We start from the raw sequence: 18,242 nt of genomic DNA, 5'->3' as shown, positions 1-18,242 counted from the left end.
GACACAGGGATGTGGCAATTTGTTATCAACAGTGAGTGGGGAGGGGAGTTTTAATGCTTTGTTTACCATACCATTTCTACATTCTGGACCCTCCCCCCCCCCCTGCCCCCAGCAGGGGGAGGTCTGATGACCTTTAAAGTCTGTCCTGCCAAGTAGGCGGCTATGTGAAACAACTCACTTTCACTATGGAGGGGAGGGGGTCCCGGCCCTGGGTCCCCACAGTGGAGTAATTAGGGTTGTTTACATTTCTTTTCTCTTTTTCTTTTTCTTTTTTGTTGTAGCTGGTGTGCCTCTGCAATAAACATGAATTTTTTTTAATAATGAAAAGATGAAGTCAATTTTAAATGCCTCAGAAGCTGAGAAAGTTGGGAGTTACTGAGGTTCTAGTTTCTTCTTCAAGTATATATCTTTTTAGATACAGAATATTCGAGGCCTCCATACGTAGCCCTGCTCTTGCTACCACATTTCTTCAACCCAGATCCTGAACAAAAGCCCTTCTAGTTTCTTCATGACATCCAGCTCCTGCTCCTGTAAACCCCGTTCTCCCTGCCTACTTAAATCTTAGCCATCTCTCCAGATCTAGTTGAGATTTCACCTTCCTGGATCATTTTAATTCTTAAGCTTATCTGTCAATACTCTGACATGTTATTTATGTCTGTATCATACCCCCTGGAAAATTGATGATGTCAATTCTTTTACCTGAGTGAATCTTGCCTTCTTGAGGACACAGGTGGGGTCTTATAAATTCCTTGCTTTCTTCAAACCATCTGACTTGGTTCTAAACACATGGTTGGTAGTTGATACTTATATTTTGAGAACTTTATTCACATCTCAGCTGAAGACTTAACATGGTACTTTTCTTAGGAGAACTGTGTCACCCTTCTTACAAAAGATTTGAAGGACGATTTCATAGGGTTGTCAATCATGAATCAAAGGAATAAAGAGCTAATGGAGGGAACTGGGATATCAGTAACAGACTGTGTGACCTTAAAAGACATCAACTTTGCCCTGACTTGACAGTCATCCACCTTCCCTGTGACTTGTGTAGGCTCTTCTGACTCTTGCCTTAGTGAGACCAACTCACATGCTTAGCAAGCTTTGAACTTCATCTATACCACATTCCTTGTCCTGCCATGTGAATAGCCCTGTTCGTTTATTTTATTTCCATCATCATTGGAAGTATCCCTTCCTCGAAGATGCAGGCCCCAAATGCTAGTTGGTAAGATATTGAACTATCTTCCCACCTCCTCTGGGGCCTGGATTTCTAAAAACGCAGCTCCCTCTGCAGTTGTCACTGCTCAACATGAACTTGTGTCTTTGCACATATGGTCTGTAAAAATCTCTATTTGCTATTTGTTTATTTTGTCCATCTTCTGTGTGGTCAAGAAGGATGTGTCCTATTAATAGTTAACCTTTGACTGTAAGCTCTTAGAGGTTGCACAAGATGTGGTTTTGGATGTGCCTGGGTCCATTCATAGCTGCAAAACACACTTAAAAATCATTGCTAAATGGTGCCTTTAAGCAAGGTCATGTGCATAAAAATTCATCTCTGACTTATTAGGCTAATGGCAGAATCAGAGAGACAAAAAGCCTCACTAGCTCTGATCTTCTGATCTGCTTGTTAAGGCCCACTCTTAATTAACAGAGTGACCTTACCCTCTGAATTTACTTTTGAAAGTGAAATGGGTGTGATAATAGTACCTACCTCATGGTATTGTTGTGGGGATTAAATGAGATAATGCAAGCTAGTACCATTATAGCTATTACTTTTGTGGTGGTGGTTTTCATTATTCCTTAAGACAGAAGAGAATTGAACAATAAAATGAATGAATCAGTAGCTGCTCAACAAACCAGTATCTTTGTTGAATTGAATTGTATCTTGTGACTAGTGTTATGAACTATGTCAACAGCAGCCTGAATCTTTCCGTCACTTCAATCTGGTGGCTACTCTCCAGACCATCCAGGTCCATCCCTTTCTTCTTGTCTCCTCCCTTCCCCAGGTCTGAAAATGTACACAGAAGAAATAAAAACAAATGCTGCTTTGTGGGAGGGAAGGGAAAACATATAGAGTTACTACCTCCAGCTCCATGGTTTGGCTTTAGTTTGTAAATAACCTGATTAGCCTAGAACAGCCTGATGGCCTTCACCTTGGGACAGGGCTTCCCAGTGTTTTGGTGGCATCTTCTCTTTAGCTGTAGTAGAGTGTTGATTGGTAAAAAGCAATCTTTTGTGTTTGGTTTGTGGGAGTGAGCAGAGCCTGGAAGGCCACTGAAATTTTATTGTCTGAGTTACCAATGTAAATATCTAGGCAGAGCTCACAGAGAACAAAGCATTGAATCAAAGAGAGAACCAGACAGAACAGCATAAGGTATTTCCCTTATGACGCTCTCTTCCTGGATCTCAAAATTCTTTGCCTTTTAATATCTACATCTCAAATCAAAGGCAACGTGTATAAATGAACAAGCTTGGTTTAGTGGGTGGACTTTGAGAAATCCTCAGGAAAAAAAGATGCAGTGCAGCAGGAGGGAGGAAATGGGTCTTTAGCTGTAACTCCTACAATTAGCTTTTGCTTATGGCTGGAGAGTCAGCTCCTTTGAGGCATCATGCTGAGTTCCCTGGCTTGTGAGTTTGGTCTTCAGATATGTGAATAGAATAGTTTAGCCTCCGTGCTCCCTGAGCATCTCTGCTTTTTCACTGCCCCCTTCTGGGGCTGGAAGTTCTCTCCGAGTAGCTAAAAAAGCAGAGACCAGAGAAAAATCTGCCTACAATGAGAACAGCCTGGGAATTTATAAACTGGATGGACAATATTGCCCAATCCAGGTAGGTGTAACCATTTTCTTTCCTAAAACCAGTTCATTGTAATTGGGAGAGGAATGGCAAAGTTTTATTTGTCAGCACTAAACAAAACATTGTTAGTCACAGTGCAAGTTTAATGCAGAAGAATGAGAGAGATGTTTCTCAGAGTAAGCCTAGGGTCTTCTCATCCACTGGGTATGACACTCTGTGTCCCTGTAGCTAGAAATCAAGGACTAGAGGAGTCTCTTTCTTCTCTACCCTGAGCCAAAATAATGTCACATTTCTGGGACCATATGATGAAAAGCTCTATGTGCCCAAGCACAGTCCTCTATTGAAGATTTTGAAATGGCCTCTTATAGACATCCTGGTAACCTCTGCTCATCTCTTCCAGCTGAGGAACCTCTGGTGTAGAAGAAAGGATGCAAAACAGAAAAGGTACTAGGAGATGCTTAATAAAAATTCATTGATGGTGAATAGGGTTCTTGGAGTTATTTTGTCTAAGAAAAATGGATCTAAGAACAATGTGACCCAACCTTCAGCTCCTAATTCACATTCAGTAATTTACAATGTGATGTGATAGAAAGAGGGACTAACCATTGGATCAGCAATTTTCCATCATAATAATATAGTGAATATTCACTGAGCTTTTACTATGTGCCAGGGACTGTCTGAAGCAACCTACATGCGGTATTTCATTTAATCCTCCCAATTTTATGAAGTAACTGTTGGTCTTTTAACTGTTTGATGGATAAGAAAACTGAGGCTCAGTGAGATAAATTAACCTCCCCAACTTTACACAGTTAATAAGTGACAAAGACAGAATTTACTTATCCTATAAGCTTACATCCTGAGATGTAATGCTTCATCTTTTCGCCCTCCCACCAATATTTGCAGACATTTTAGGACACCTTAACAGTTATTAAGGTTGTATTGCAAGACGATGGATACTATTGTTTAAATAAATTTCATCTTTTAAAAAGAGAATTATCTCCTTTACTGGCATACACTGGCATAATCTCCTTAAAGGTGGTCATAGCTCCCCCTTTCCATTAAACTTCCCTGTGGAACATCCCCTTCACCACTAGCCTTCCCTGGGGTGAGAAGAGGGGTGCAGGCAATATTCAGACCCTTCCTTCTAGGCATTCCAGACAACTCCAGTTTCTCCTGGAGAAGGGAGTGCCTCGAATCCAGCCTGAAGGGGGAGCACATGGCTAGGGTAAAATGGACTGTGCACCTGCACCCTTTCCTGGTATTATTTCCTTCATAATACCCTTCCTGCCTCTGCCAGAAAAGTCAACTTGCTTTGCTGAGGAGGAACTTCCTAGATAGTGGTGCTAAACCCAGATTGAGCTAAATGAATAGAAAACTCTGGAAGACAAAGATATGCAATTCTTCTTAGGGTGAGGGAGGGAACAGGAAAAACAAAGTAGTTAATATGCACTTGTGTTTAGAATGTATTACAGTAGATCTTCCCTGTTATTCAATGCGGCTCACCCATATGGAGTGCCAAGGGAGAGGAAGTCTGAGGTTTGTTTTTATTCATATATTTTCAGCTTTGCTGAAGATATTATTGTGTGTGGTAATTCCAAGGCAGATATTACAATGTAGAGTTTCTCCCGGTGGTTTAGTTGGCATTTTTAACAGGATTCCAATTAAAGTCTTTCTCCTCAAAAGCCAGTTCAGTGATTGAGGCTGAAAGGAACCCCACTTTGAAATCCTCTCTTAAAAACCGAAGGCAATCCGAACAGCCTTGTCTTCTTTATTGCCATGAGTCTGCTCTGAATCATGACAGGTTTAGGCCATAGGAAGCTCTCCAGACCATGGAGATCCCTTGTGAAATCCACAACAAGCACCAGTCTTTAGGGATGCTCCTGAGCCTGTAGGTTCCTAGAGCAAGATTTATGGAGTTTTGTGTTTGAAAACAACAGTGCCAGTGTGCATTGCATTCCCTTTCCTGTCAACTTCCTTTTATCCTCCTGCTCCCATTGTGGTAGGCTAACTAAAAACTTGATGTTTTCTGACTTCTAAAAAGGTTGAAATTGGAGGGGCAAATAAAATGACAGGGTGGGCAAAGCCAGGTAATCTGTTGAGTGCCCTCAATGTCATCCAATTATGAATTTCTGTAAGCAGTACTTCTGAATTGTCAATTTTATCAGCCCAGTGCAATTTGTATGTGTGTGTGTATGTGTGTGATAGAGTACATATTGCACATCTCAGCCAACCTATGTTTTTCCTTCTTTTCCCCAATTCTCAAAGGACTTTGAAGAAGGTAAATCAATAAATCAATTGGTACCTTGTCCAATACCCATTTCAATGACATCACAATGACATTTGCTAAAAATCAGACAGTTACGGAAAGAGACTGAGTCATTTCCGTTTGATAATGTATCTCTTATTCTTTGTGAACAAGAAAACAGACAGGAATACTGGAGTATCCTTGTAAATCATAAGTTTTGTCTTGACCTTATCAAAAAGCAAAATACAAAAAAGGTCATTGTAGAGAGAATGATAAAATATCATTTATATTCCAGGGTTTATTATAAAGTCAGTGGGTAGTATTTTCTAGGCTTATCCTATAATATTTCATACAAAAAAATTTCTCCTGTTTCTAAATCAACTTTTTGGAAATCAGTTTCTATTTTGCAAATATGATTTTAGAAATGTATATATTAATTACTCTTGGTCCTTAAAATGATGGCAGATTTTAACACTTAAAAATCTATAAAAAAACATTTTAATGCGCTAAGTTAACTGATTTTTGGAGACAAATTGCACAACTTGGAAGCATGCTTTTATAATATTGACAACTCCACCTTCTTTGTTCTGTTTTGTTCATTCATTCATATATTTGCATAAATACAGTATTCTTAAATTGGGATAAAACAATGCAACTACTTTTAAATCTTTCCCCAAATACTTGAATGTTACATGGGCCTTCATCTAAATTCAACCTCTCTTTGAGCTAACTGTAATCTCTTTTCACAAAGACCTTCCAGATTTTATTATTACAATAGTTTTAAAAGGAGTACGCTTACTATGAACCCTAAAACATATGGGAACAGAATAACAATTACAAGGATCATGACAACAGTAAAATACATTTCTAGTGCCTTGAAGTCAAAACTATATAGACTGAAGGAAAGAAGATGAGAGTTCCAGTTTAAGCACTGCACTGAGTGGCTTCCTCACCTGGAGTATGATTCTTTGCCTCTACTCAGCTCAGGTTTCTTTCCAGTAAACTAAAATAGTTAGATTAGATGGTCTTTAAGTTTCCTTCCAAGTTGAGATTCTCTCCTTCTGTGAGTCCCTCTGAAGACGCTTTGATGACTTGGCATTAGGAGAGCTGTTATAAATTGCGGGTTCCCATGGGAAGGACAGAATATTGTATAAGGAGATCTTGCTGTCTTTTATCAATGGCAGTATTAACCAGGAAGTTACTGCCCCACAACACAGGTGTACTGCCACACTGGGCCCAGTGGTATGGTGGATCTAAAGCCCAGCTAACTGCTCCTCCCTTAACCCTGGATTGGTGCTGTTCGGTAAACATTAGTCATACCTTAAAGTGAAAGCTTCCAAGCCCTTACTTAAGCTTATGAAGCCAGAAAAAGAGAATTTGTTGGTGACATTACTGTGGCAAAGTCAGCAGGTCTCATCTGAACTCCTGTTTTGTGCTGAGCCCATCTAAAGCCCTGGGGAATAAACAACTTGGAAAATACAGTGGGAAGGAATTGGGTGACCTAAAACACTTAAAATAAAGCTGAACACTGTGGAATAAGAACAGTTCTCAGCCATAGAAGTATATTTTTTCTGCTTAGATGTGGACAGAGGTGATCTCATTTGCAAATCCCCTCAGCTGTATTTGGACCTGAAGAATACATTTATTTCTCCCCCATCTTCTTTGCTCTGCAACGCTGGGAATTAGGAGCGGGCTCGGCGCTGTATGCCCCTCTCTGTTTGCAACGCGCATGTGGAGGTCAGGTGAGGAGGCCGCGGCCCTCCGCGTTCCAGGTTGGTGTTGGCAGCAGGGTCCAGCTGAGGCCGAGACCCGGCGGGCCTGACGCCCGCGGTGGCTCCCCCTGCCGGGGATCCCGGGCAGCGCCGGTGTCCCGGCCCGGGGTGGCAGCGTCGCCTCCTTGCCACCGGCTCGGTCGTGGCTTCTCGGGCGAGATGAATGAACTGCCGCAAGCGGGGTCGACCAGTTCAGGGTGGAAGCGTTCAGTCCGGGTAATGAGCATTTTCCTGCACAAGCAATTAGCTGCAAATAAACATCTGAAACAGCGGCTGTGTAAACCGAGTGTCCTCCGCGCGTCTGTGACGTGCGGGGCTGCGGGGGAGGTGTGCGAGTAGAGGGAAAGATGCGAGGCCCAGGAAGGAGCCGGGGGTGGGGTGGGGTGGGTAGGGGCCAGGGAGGTGCCCCAACACGGGCTCCCCAAGTTCAGAGGCGCTTATTAAGTTACCAACAAAGTCATAGCCTATCCCTGGAGAGGTAACCGGCCATCCTTGTTACACCGCGCCGCTAGGTCCCGCCCGGGATCATCACGCGCCGCAGGTAGCCAGCACAGCCCATCCCGACAGCGGATGCCCTTCGAGACCCGGATCCGGGGAGCAGCGCCTCCACAGTGTGCACCCATTTTGCACCTGCCAGCTCTGGTACAACCGTTAGTTAATTGAGGCCTTCGAATGTCTGAAGTCAAGGACTGAGGTGAGCAGAAGAGTCCCTGGTCCCCGGACCTCGTCTTCAGGCCTTCTCATCCCGGGCCTTTGGTCCAAGCAGAACCCGAAAGGCAGATCCATTTGGGGTGAGGGACACAGGCGCCGATTTACTTCAAAGCGTGAGGATGCCAGCACGTTCTTGGGACCTCCTGCTAGGGGTGAGCAGTGGGGTTGCTGCAACAAAGGTACAGTTCGTAAGGGCTGGTTAGAGTGATACCCCACAGGTCTCTAACAGCCATAAATTCTGCCAGAGTGCGCACTGGCCGGGTGCCCATGGGCGATGGGTGGATGGTTAGAGAGCGGAATACTGAAGAGTGACACCTGGAAAGCCAAATTTGTGAAGTCTAGCCCAATCCTAGAGGCATGTTAGGTAGAATAAACCGTTGGAATATATCGGTCTTATACCTACCTAACACGGATATGGGCATTTTAAAAATGAGAGGAAATAAAGGGCTGAAGATTTGACTCGAATGCTGGCCTCTTCCTGCAGGCCTAGGTCCGTTCTGTGCGCTGCGTGAGGTACTGTGGGTGTCACTAGGCAGAGCCCGGTGCTTCCGAAGCCGTGACCCTCTGACCCAGACAAATCCGCCAGCCTCGGCGCAGCCTGGGGCCTCGGTAGCCCACCGTGGTATCCACCACCGAGGCGGGGGCCTTACCTAGGGTACCGGGTCGATGTCGGCAGCCGGGCTCAAACCGCATACCGAGTTCCAAGGAATTTGGGTAAATTGAAGTCGACGCACCTGGCGTCGCCAGCTACCCCTAAGTGGAGAAGTCGCCTATCCCATCTTTCCTATGTGGTGTTGTCTTGGGACAAGGGCGCCACGGAAGACGGTAACGACCTACTCGAGCCTTCCGTGCTTTCTTGCCCGCCAGAGCTCAGCAGGAGTGCGTCTAGCTGGCGTCCTCCCAGCTGCTTACTCTCAGTTCCCAGCCGGGGTGACTGGCTGGGTCCCGGGGCTGGGGCCGGTGTGGGGTTAGGCGGAAAGGGATTCGTCTCTCGCCTGCTTCCCTTTGCTCTTTCTTTCCAGAACAAGCGATTTGGCAGTTCCGCGTGAGAGACCTTTCTTTCTAAACTACCCCCCCCCCCCAATCCAGAGTTTTCTTGGAGGTATTGCAGTTACCCCTTTCTCTAGCCCCCTCCTTCATATTCCGGGAAAATGTGAGTAGTATGTGTCAAAGGCACCTAAGCCTGGTGTTTGTAACAGAGCCGCCGGCTAAGTGCGTGGGGAACGGGGTTAGCTAAAGGGTTCGGTGTTTTGTTTTTTTTTTCTGGAATTGCTGCGATGTGCGGGTTGCGAAGGGGCTGGGCTTGTTGGCGGGTTAAGACTTCGGTTCCGTGGCGGAGCTCGGGCGCGCCCAGGTTGTGTGCACCTCTCGCGGGCCGAGTCTGCACTCCCTGTGCCTCGAGGCAGCCTCGGCAATGCCAGGGGCCAGGATCAGGCTTCCAAGGAGGCAGAAGAATCGGACAATTAATCTCGCTCTTTTATCCTCCCCTCTGCCCTCCCCCTACAACTTTTCCTTTTTTGGTAGGCGGACTGTAATCCACCGGAATCCCGAAGATGCCACGCAGGAGTCGTAAACGTCTCAGGGAACTGGCACTGTCCTCCTTGATTTAGGAACTACGGGGAGTGGGAGGCGGAGGAGGGTCAAAGGGGTATACGCTTTTGAGCGAGGACCTGGTTTACTTCCCGCAGACGCCTGGCGGGAAGAACTCGAAGCAGAATGCTCCTTGGGGTGGCTTTTGAACAGATAATTCTGCAGTGGGGCAGAGAGCTGGTGACTGACACTCTGAGTGCTGGCGACCAGGCTGGGCAGCGCCGTTTCCGGATATGAAGATTATCCTCCCGGCCTAGTTTGGGTTGGGACGCCCGCTCCCACTCCGAGCTCCGGGTCGCAGGGATTAGGGGAGCTCCTTTCAAAGACGTCCGGAGGGTCGCGGCCTGGCACCACCCCTGCCTTCGCGGTGAGAGGCCTTCCCTCTGAGTGGGACGCAGGGGGCAGAGCGGAGACGCAAACCGGTCCCTTCTCGAGGCCCGCCTTGCCGAGTCGGGTTCACCCGGCGGGTTCCCCGCGGTCCCCCGGGTCACCTCCCCCCGCAACCACTTGTCTGAAACTTACCAGATTCCAACCTTAAGGCAGGAAAAAAAGTGTTTCATATACAAACCGATCAGGGTATTTGCAGATAATTGCGAATGTCAAATACTCGGGCGTGATGACAAAGTGCAGAGATTGCCAGCGCCTGAGTTCGGCCTGGCGGGCGGGGGCTGCTGGCGGGGCTCCCGGGCCACCTCACGCCTGCCCGAAGGCAGGACCAGGAAGGGTGGGGGGAGAACCAGGCGACTGCAGCTGCCCACAGCTCATTTAACTAAAATGCTGTTTCTCCGATCTCTCCGCTGTGGAAACAATTCATGGATTCATTCACGGGGTCCACCAATGAAGCCCCGCGCGAGGAGGCGATGCGAGGACGATACGGCACCAGCTCACACCCTAAACCCCTACACAGGCACAACCACATCAGGTAGGATGAACACTCTAGCGGGGTTGCAAGCCCCCAGTTCAACTCTCAGACCCAAAACAAAGGCCTTGGCGCTACTGCTTCCCAGAGCTAAGTCCAGACTGTTCTCTTCTCCCTGCATCCTGACATATTAAAGGGAAGGATGAGTCGCTGACCACTTTGGAGCCAACAGGCTGCACCCTTCTGATGCTGGGCTCAGTGTTCCACAGACTTAAAGACGGACAGGAGAAAAAAAAAACACCGCAAAACTCGACCCACCCATTCCATTCTTCCTATCTCGGTTGCAGGAAGCCATCCCGGTGCCCAGGAGCAGCAGCGTATTCCGCCCCCCCCCCCCCCCCCCAGAGCTAACCCGTCAAGGCCTCGACTATGGCGAAGGCGGCCACCCCCAGCAGCTTTCCAGACAACTCTTCCGAGCCCTCCTCGCAGGCACGCTCAGAATGTTTCAAACGCCGCAAATCCTTAAAGAAAAAGAAAGAAGAAAGGGGTTATTGCTTTTGGATTCTAAATTTACTGGAAACAGAGGGGGTCGATTGTAGATGATACAAGAAAGTTGGTGGTAGTCTGCGGCTTTGAGGTGACCCGACCGTAGAGGTGATGGGGATCGGGGCGCTGGCCCTAGGGACTGGAGGTGGGAGGCGGAGAGCAGTTGAGGCTCCCACCCCGCACAGTGTCATAATGTGAACTGCAGGCAACACAGCCCTGGACCAACGTGTGTGTGAGGGGGCTTTTTGACCTTGACCCGACCGCTCCCTTTCCGAAAAATTTGATGCGGAGGTTTCCGAAGACGTAGGTAAAGGAAAGAAGAGTGGACAAGTGAGAGCGTGGGTGTAGCCGGGCTGCAGAGGGAGAAAAGTCCTTCGTACGTCCCTGCCCTTATCCCCCTCCTTTTCCCATTGAGTGGCTGGAGTCTGGGCACCTCGGAAGCTCTTAAAGTTTCACACTTCGAATGCCTGAGGTTTCCAATAATGACATAGAAAAACAGTTCGTTTCAGCCTAGCACCTGAGACAAAGGGGTGGGGGTGGGGGGACGTTACTGGATTCACAATGGGGGAAGCGGACAGACTCACCTCCCTCGCTGGGGAGTGGAGGGTGGGGCGCTAAGGTCTTAGCCTGGGGAGCGCTCTCGCAGCTGGGAAGCAAGATTCTCAGAAGTCGGGGGGGCCTGGCTCCTTAGCCACGGGCCACCGAAAGCTTTCTGGGCATCCAGCGATTCAAACCCTTGCTAGGAAGGTCTACACTGGAGGTCGCCGAGGATGAGCAGGTCGACCAGCTCTGCAGGCGACTCTTCCGGGTCCAGTGAGGCCAGTGTAAATGCACAATTGGGTTTGTCCCCAGGCTGGGCGGCCAACCGGGGCCCGGCGTGTATAAGATGTGATTCTATTTGACTTTCCAAATCAAAGTGCATTGATTGGGGCCCAAAGAGTTCAAGGCACATAACTGTCTTAATTAAATCTGTTATAAACAGACAAATCACTCCTTTGCTCTTGGACTTAGAGCTGGGGAAATCTCACAGGGTCTGGCAGAAGCCAGGTTTGGGGCCTCTAAAAAAAAATAAAGGAAGAAAATAAGGTAAGGAAAAGACAGAAAATGAATTTAAATGGAATTTCCATGGTCTAAGAAAACAGTTGAACAGAAACCAAAACATGGGATAGCAGGGTGGTAATGTGGGAGGAGTGTGGAAGCTTAAAAGTCAGGGACACCTTTGGATTCTCAGATCAGCACTGTTGGAGACCGCAGCGAAGGGGTGGGACTTGCCGCCTGGAGCAGTGGAAGGGCGGGGGAGACCCCTAGTCATTTGGAGAAATCGAGGTGCCCATCGTTGAAGCTCTGAATTATCCTGATCAGCCTCGCACCCAGTACTTGCATCTTGCCCTGCCATCTTTCACGACTTCCTGGCACCTGTAGGAGGGCGCCGGGAGGACAAGTCCTCGCTCAGCTTGATCATCTGGGGGTGGGGGTGGGGGATAGGGAAGAGGTACGGTAGCTGCCTTGAGGGCCCTAAGCACTTGGCCGCAGCAACCCGCTGCTGAAAGCCAGGAGGTAGCAAGCACTGGGGATTATGGGTGGGAAGGAGCCCGGACCGGAGCCGATGGGAAGGAAAATTATTTGTAGCCCTCTGGGAAAGTGGGAAATGGGCTGTATTCTTCCGCAACTCAAGATTCGCTCTTGCTGCAGCCAAGCGCCGATGTGGGGCGGGGGTTGGGGGCGATCGCAAAGAAGAGGAGAAAGATCTCGCTTTCGGAGCCCCCAGCACTGGGGGAAGGGGGCTGGGGAAGTGGCTGCGCTGGGGGCTTCGGCAAGAAGCCGCCCTAAGCCCCGAAGGTGCAAAATGCCGGGTCTGACTCGGAATAACTCTGGAAGTTACCTGGAACCAAGGCAGAAGGCACACCTCGTTAGACTTTTGAGTCTCACAGCGTAAAACCAAACGAATTTAAGGAAGCCCATCAATTTCTTAAAAGTAAAAGGAAAAGTTCTCCATAATATGAAAACACTGGAAATACAGGCGCACAGGTTTGGGTGTGTTCCTGGTAACTTCACGAACCCGCGTCTTTCTCTTGGTTTGCAAACTTGAATCTCCCTCTCTTTTCATTGACTATTTAGTGTTTGGCCCTAACAATAATCTGATTCAGAAATAATCTTCATTTCCTTAGACTGACATTCACAGGCTAATTATGTTACTTGTTTCTGGTAGGGAATTTACGTTTAGGCAAATCAGCATAAAACTTTCCTAAAAAGCCATTTTAAAGGTATTTGTTTTTAACTTCCACATAACAGAAAAGAAAGAAATTGTATCACTCTGGATGGAGAGAAAAAAGGTTAGGTTGCCTTTAGATTTCTGATATTTTATAGCATCCAGCAACTCTGTACAATAACTAATCGCTCTTTGCAGTTATTCATGAAAGGTCTTTCATATTTTTTAGTTGAGTCATGGTTTATAGGTGGAAAAATTCTTTACGATTAAGAACATGCTTTCAAAACGATTAGAAAACAACCCCCCAAATTTAGAATGTATTGTAGTACAGATGTCCTTAGTGACAACAGTCACTAAGGTCAGTAATACCAGTGAGTTGATGTAAAAACGAACTGAAAATTAATTGAAATGCAAACTATTAGGGAAGCAACGTCAATGTTTTCCTATCACATCCATAGAGAAAATTTTTAAAATCTTCTACCCTCATATTATGCTTGTATTATGCACCTTAAATTATTGTCAACATTTTCTCCTGTGAAATAAAAACAGTTCACCTTTCAAAATTCTCCAAGCACAGAACGACAGTGATGATTGTTCTTCAGTAAAGGACTTTTGAAACAACTTCTTTTACACACTCTCACTTGCACACCCCACATACAAACGCACGTACACACAGTTGCCGGTATTTGAAAACGCTGCCTCAGAATGAGAGAGTGAGAGAGGAGAGACTCGAGCTTAGGTAACCAACAAACCCAATTACTAGGCTTTATTGATACTAAAAGAAAAAGTTCCCCGTCATAAAATTTCTCTGAGCTTATTAGTTATTTAAATCAGCCCCAGGTCTGGACGAGCAACGCTGCAGGCACTCTCTGTCGGCTCTTGGAGGTGAGTAGCCAGTATCCGCGCACTGACCAGCCGCCTCTCTCTCGGCGCTGGGCACCAGGGGCGAAGGCGGGCTTGGCGAGCCAAGGTGAGCCATTTGGCAGGGGCGCCAGGCTAGGCACACTGGAAAAGCTCCGCGTGGCCTAGGGCAGGTCTTGGCATATCAGACTTTAGAAATGATCAAGTCACAACCAATGATAAGGGCGTGGGCAAGCAGGCCAGGCGGAAGCGGAGCGCGGGAGCTCAGGTGGTCAGCCATGCTGCATCACTTCGGGCGCCGCGGAGCACCGGCCAGCGGCAGGAGCGCGTGTGTTCGCGCCGCCAACCTGGGACCCTGCAAGGGTGAGGCTGCAGGGTGATGGACAGCTCAGGGGTTCGCGGCTGGTCCCTGTTTTGTGTGGGTTGTAAACTTTGTAATCAAGTGGGTACCAGGGAGTTTACACGTTTCTGGGCCGTTGTCCTTTTCAATGCTGATAGTCCCGTAATTTATGTGTGTGTACGCGCGCGCGCGCATGGTTGAATTTATTTAAAAATAAGCCCAATCTAGTGAAGTCCTCTAAACCCGACATATGGGCCCTCAAGTCCTGATGTGGCGCCGGGCCAGCTCTAGGTGATGCCCAGTTTCGCTGGCCTTGGTATAGGGTCGCGAGGGAAGGCACCGCCTACTGGGAAGGAACCGAGTCCCCGGGACTCCCGTGTCACAACCACCTGGGCGTTAGTCTGGGAGTCTAGCCTTGAGGGACTGCAAAAGTGTCCGGAGGGCTTCGTTTGATCGAGGGAATGTTCCAGGCCAAGCGCCTACGCGGGATCCTGTAGGTTCCCCGCCACTTGGGACGGGTTTGGACCTCAGAATAGACTCCCCGCCTTGTCCTCGGTTCCATTAAAATGGCTGGGACCTTGGGTCCAGCAGCCGAGGTTCGCGCCCTCGGGCGTAACTGCAGTGCCACAATGAGCTCGGGAAATCTCTAGCCTTTGCTGCCTCCAAGTGGGTTGCCTGGCCCTCCCGCCTCCGCTGGGATCCCCTGTGCAGATTTCCAGGCGCAGCACCTCCTGCCTCCAGGAGTTGGGGGTGTGGGTGGAGTGCCGTGGCCTGGTCTTTCCAGGTGTACTTTTCATTTGCAAGTGGTTGGGGCAAAGTGCGAGAGGGGGTGTTTTGAACTCTCCGGGCGTTTTCTGTGTTGATTGGCCCGATTTGTGCCTAGGCCTGGGGTCCTGCCTGTTCCCCGCCGCATCCTTAGCCCGAGGACTTGAGGCAACACGGAAGGGCCGGATCCGGGGAGCGGCGGTCTGAGCCGGCGCCGCAGGTTTCGGCCGCAGCCCACGCGGTGGCGCTGTCGGGAGACCACCACTTGGCTTGGGGCCGGAGCCCCAGTAGTGACCCGGGTCCCGGGGTGGTGGGACCTTGAGACCAGCCGAGGCAGCGGGGTTCTTCACTGTCACCTTTGTCCGGGACACTGGAGATGGGACCGAGCCCCTCCGCCTCGTTCTGTTTCCCCGTAGGAAATGCAGCCGGCGGGGCCGCGGAGACAGCGGCAGCTACTTCGGCGTTTCATTTTCTTTCTCCCTTTGCCTTGTTACCCCGGTGGTTTAAAGTCAATTTCTATAAATAAACTAGATTAACAGGGTAGTCATTCTCTCGCCGCGCTGCTGCAGGAGATCCAGCTATTAAGCTCTCCAGTCTGAAAGAGAATGAAGGGCCGGGAGCCCTGGGGGCGTTGCCTTGCGTCGCTGGGAGTGCTCGGAATCCGCAGGCCCTCGGCCTTCCGGGGCCTCCCAGCCCGCGGCCCCACGAAGGTACACCCAGACCTTCCACCCAAAGACCCCCTCTCTCCGAAACTTGTCCTGTCGCTTTCCTCATCCGAGGCAGGCAGGTCCTTCCCTCGGCGCCCTCTCCCACCCCCTACACTGGGACCCCGGTGCAGAAAGCTCCCGGTCCTTGCCTGAGGCAGCTCTCAAGACGACCTTCTCGCCTGCCCTCCCTCCCTCCAGACCTCTGTAATGTCGGTTCCCCTGACCCCAGATCCTCCCGCCTCCTGGGCCCTCTGCTCACCGTCTAACGCGGTGTAGTTGTCCACCACTCTTCCCCAATCAATCGTCTCCCTGGGACGTATCTCTCCGTCCATGCTGAAAGGGCTGGCTGGATTGCCTAGGAGCAGTACCTCCACTTCCCCTACCTTAGGCAGCTGGACGTCTTCCTCAGCGCTCCGCCCCCGCCCAGGCCCCCTGAGCCGCGGGGGCAGCCAGGAAAAATTTATCTCTGCCTGGCGCTGGTTGGGGTTTGCCCGGCTCTGATGCCAACGAGGAAAGCGTGAGGATAACGAAGTAAGTGCCTCCCGCCCCCTGCACTTCGGTCAGTCCCTAGATGCCCCGGAGTAGTCTGGGAAAGAGCTTGAGCCCACCCTAGTCGACCAGTCGTTCTAGGCGCGTCCCCCCTACGGGCTTTGTGGCCCTGGGCCCGCGTTCCATCCAGTTGCTGATCCAAGCCCCGGGCAGTTATGCGGCCCGCGAAAGTGTTGGTCATACAACTCTCCATAGACAGTCCACGGTGGTAACTGGCTTTCAGACTGGTGTGGGCATTATTTTAGAGAAAGTATTCCCTCCCGCCTTCCTCCTGCCGCCCCCCCCCCGGGGGGGGGAGAGGCAGCCCCGCGTCGGTTCCCAGGAGCCGTCGACGGCTTTTGAAGCTGGTAATTCCCATGGTTTTCCCTGTAAATCGGGACGTGGAGGGAAGACGCGGCACAACTTTCTGGTGTTCTCTAAGAGGCAGCGCAAGGCCAGGAAGGCTCTTTGCCTGGGTGACTCGGCTTGAAAGCGGGGGATCCTGCGGGTGGATTGCTGGGATTTCAGAGGCCCAGGGTCCGAGAGGAGAGACGGAGTTCTGTGTTTGGCATCCCGCACCCTATTCCTGGGTAGTCGGGCTTAGGCTGTCCGCAGCGAGCATCGGGAAAGAAAGGTTGGCCAGGATTGGGAGCTCGTCTCGAGAGGAGAAATCAAGAAACATATCATTAAGAGTACATGCCATAAGAGAAAGGAGAAGAAAGGCCTGTCTAGAAGCAGAGAGAAAGGGGGGGGGGGGGGAGAGGGAGAACCTGGAAACAAGAGAATCCATGCAGATTTAAGCACAGTGTATGAAGATCCGTTGATTTTTAAAATAACAAATCTTGGTATGATTATGAAAGACACGTAAGAAAAAAATACTGGGAGTTGGGGTGGGGGTGGGGGTCTGAGCAGGTTTCCAACAAAAACGTCAGTAAGAAGCAAGCTGAGAGGAAAAATGTCCCCCAAGTGTGAACTTCATGCTTTTGAACACTGGAGCAAACGATCAGGTAATGCGCAAAAATGAGTTTTGGATCAAAGTATTAAAAAAAAAAATTAAAGCCAATTCTTGCTTGTGATATTGTTTTTAAAATGTTGGAAAATAAACCACTTGAGGAATATAAAACGAAACCAAACAAAAATTTTTGAATCATCAGCGTCATAATTTATTTACTGTCTTAAAACATAAAAAATCCTAGTGAAAGAAAAAAATATTAAAATATTTCTTGTCAAAATATAACATGCTGGAAATAATCTCTTACTTCAGTTGAAATAAGGTCAATACAAAACTGTGCAATAAAAAGCGTATGTAATTTGAAACAGAAAAGGCCTTTATTGGGGACAAAACTCAAGGAAAAAACCACACTGGGCATACATCTTAGAACTCTCCTTTTTAAAATCGAAAGAAATTTGTAAAATGCGTTACTAAACGTAAATCTACAAACATTCAAAGTACATGTCTGGTGATAATTCATCGTATTTGACATATTCCTCTATGTTAAATGCAGTTTTAGATAATTTGAAAAAAATTTGAACTTTTTTTTGCCCCAAATTATATTCACTATCAAAAACGGACAAGAGGAAACTCCAACAGAGAAAATGAATGAATTTAAAAAGGGTGCAGAATCTGAAAACAAACTAGCCACAATGCACATTTAACTGTACTTAATTGTATACTTTATTTAAATGGCCCTTTTCAGGGGTTTAATTATTTAGAATCAATAGTTCCCCTCCAAACATAAAATATTTACACTCTATAAAATATTAACCAATTAACAGTACGGCTGTGTTGTTTATAAGAGCGTAACTCAAGTCCCATAATCATACTGTTGACACAAGCCTGTGAGATTAGCGAAGTGATCCTTCGCAAAATGTAAATGAAGATCTTCAGACAGTGGTGTTTATAAAATAGCTCATTAATGGTTTAGGATTGAATCGCTCCAACCATCCGCATCATCAGATATAATAATAGAGACGAATCAGATAGGAAAGCTCCTGGCTAAACCATTGCATTTTTTTTTTTCCAGAAGTACTGAAGTCCTAATATCACCAATTCTTGTAAGTTCCTGGACACTGATCCGGAAGATTCCGAGGTTCAACACCAAGGTAAGGAAAGAAACAGCATTATTATCGTTGTTAAAAAAATAAATAAGATGTGCCTTTCCCCTTTACGAAAGCAGGCTCAAAGTTTGACGGTGGTAGTTGATTTTTCCAACCCCCCCTTCGCATTTCGACTAGATATTACAGATAACAAAAAAAAGTTTGTCGATCAAACTTACAGTTTGTTTCTTTGCAGCCCAAAACCTTTTAGCTACCACCACGGGT

At 48.1% G+C, this 18,242-nt stretch overlaps 1 protein-coding gene across 1 annotated transcript in view; it reads left to right on the top strand.

The window, feature by feature from the left end:
* The first annotated feature begins 15,692 nt into the window (after positions 1 to 15,692).
* Positions 15,693 to 18,242, top strand: part of SATB2 (SATB homeobox 2) — a 202,264-nt gene continuing 199,714 nt past the window's right edge. Inside the window, exons 1-2 of the mRNA XM_037850209.1 lie at positions 15,693 to 15,923; positions 17,945 to 18,023. The gene's annotated coding sequence lies outside the window, so the exon portion shown is untranslated. The remainder of the gene's footprint in view (positions 15,924 to 17,944; positions 18,024 to 18,242) is intronic.

This window comes from Choloepus didactylus, chromosome 9 (genome assembly GCF_015220235.1).
Source record: "Choloepus didactylus isolate mChoDid1 chromosome 9, mChoDid1.pri, whole genome shotgun sequence".
In the NCBI taxonomy this organism is placed as follows: domain Eukaryota; kingdom Metazoa; phylum Chordata; class Mammalia; order Pilosa; family Megalonychidae; genus Choloepus; species Choloepus didactylus.
This window is presented reverse-complemented; position numbering and strand designations above follow the sequence as displayed.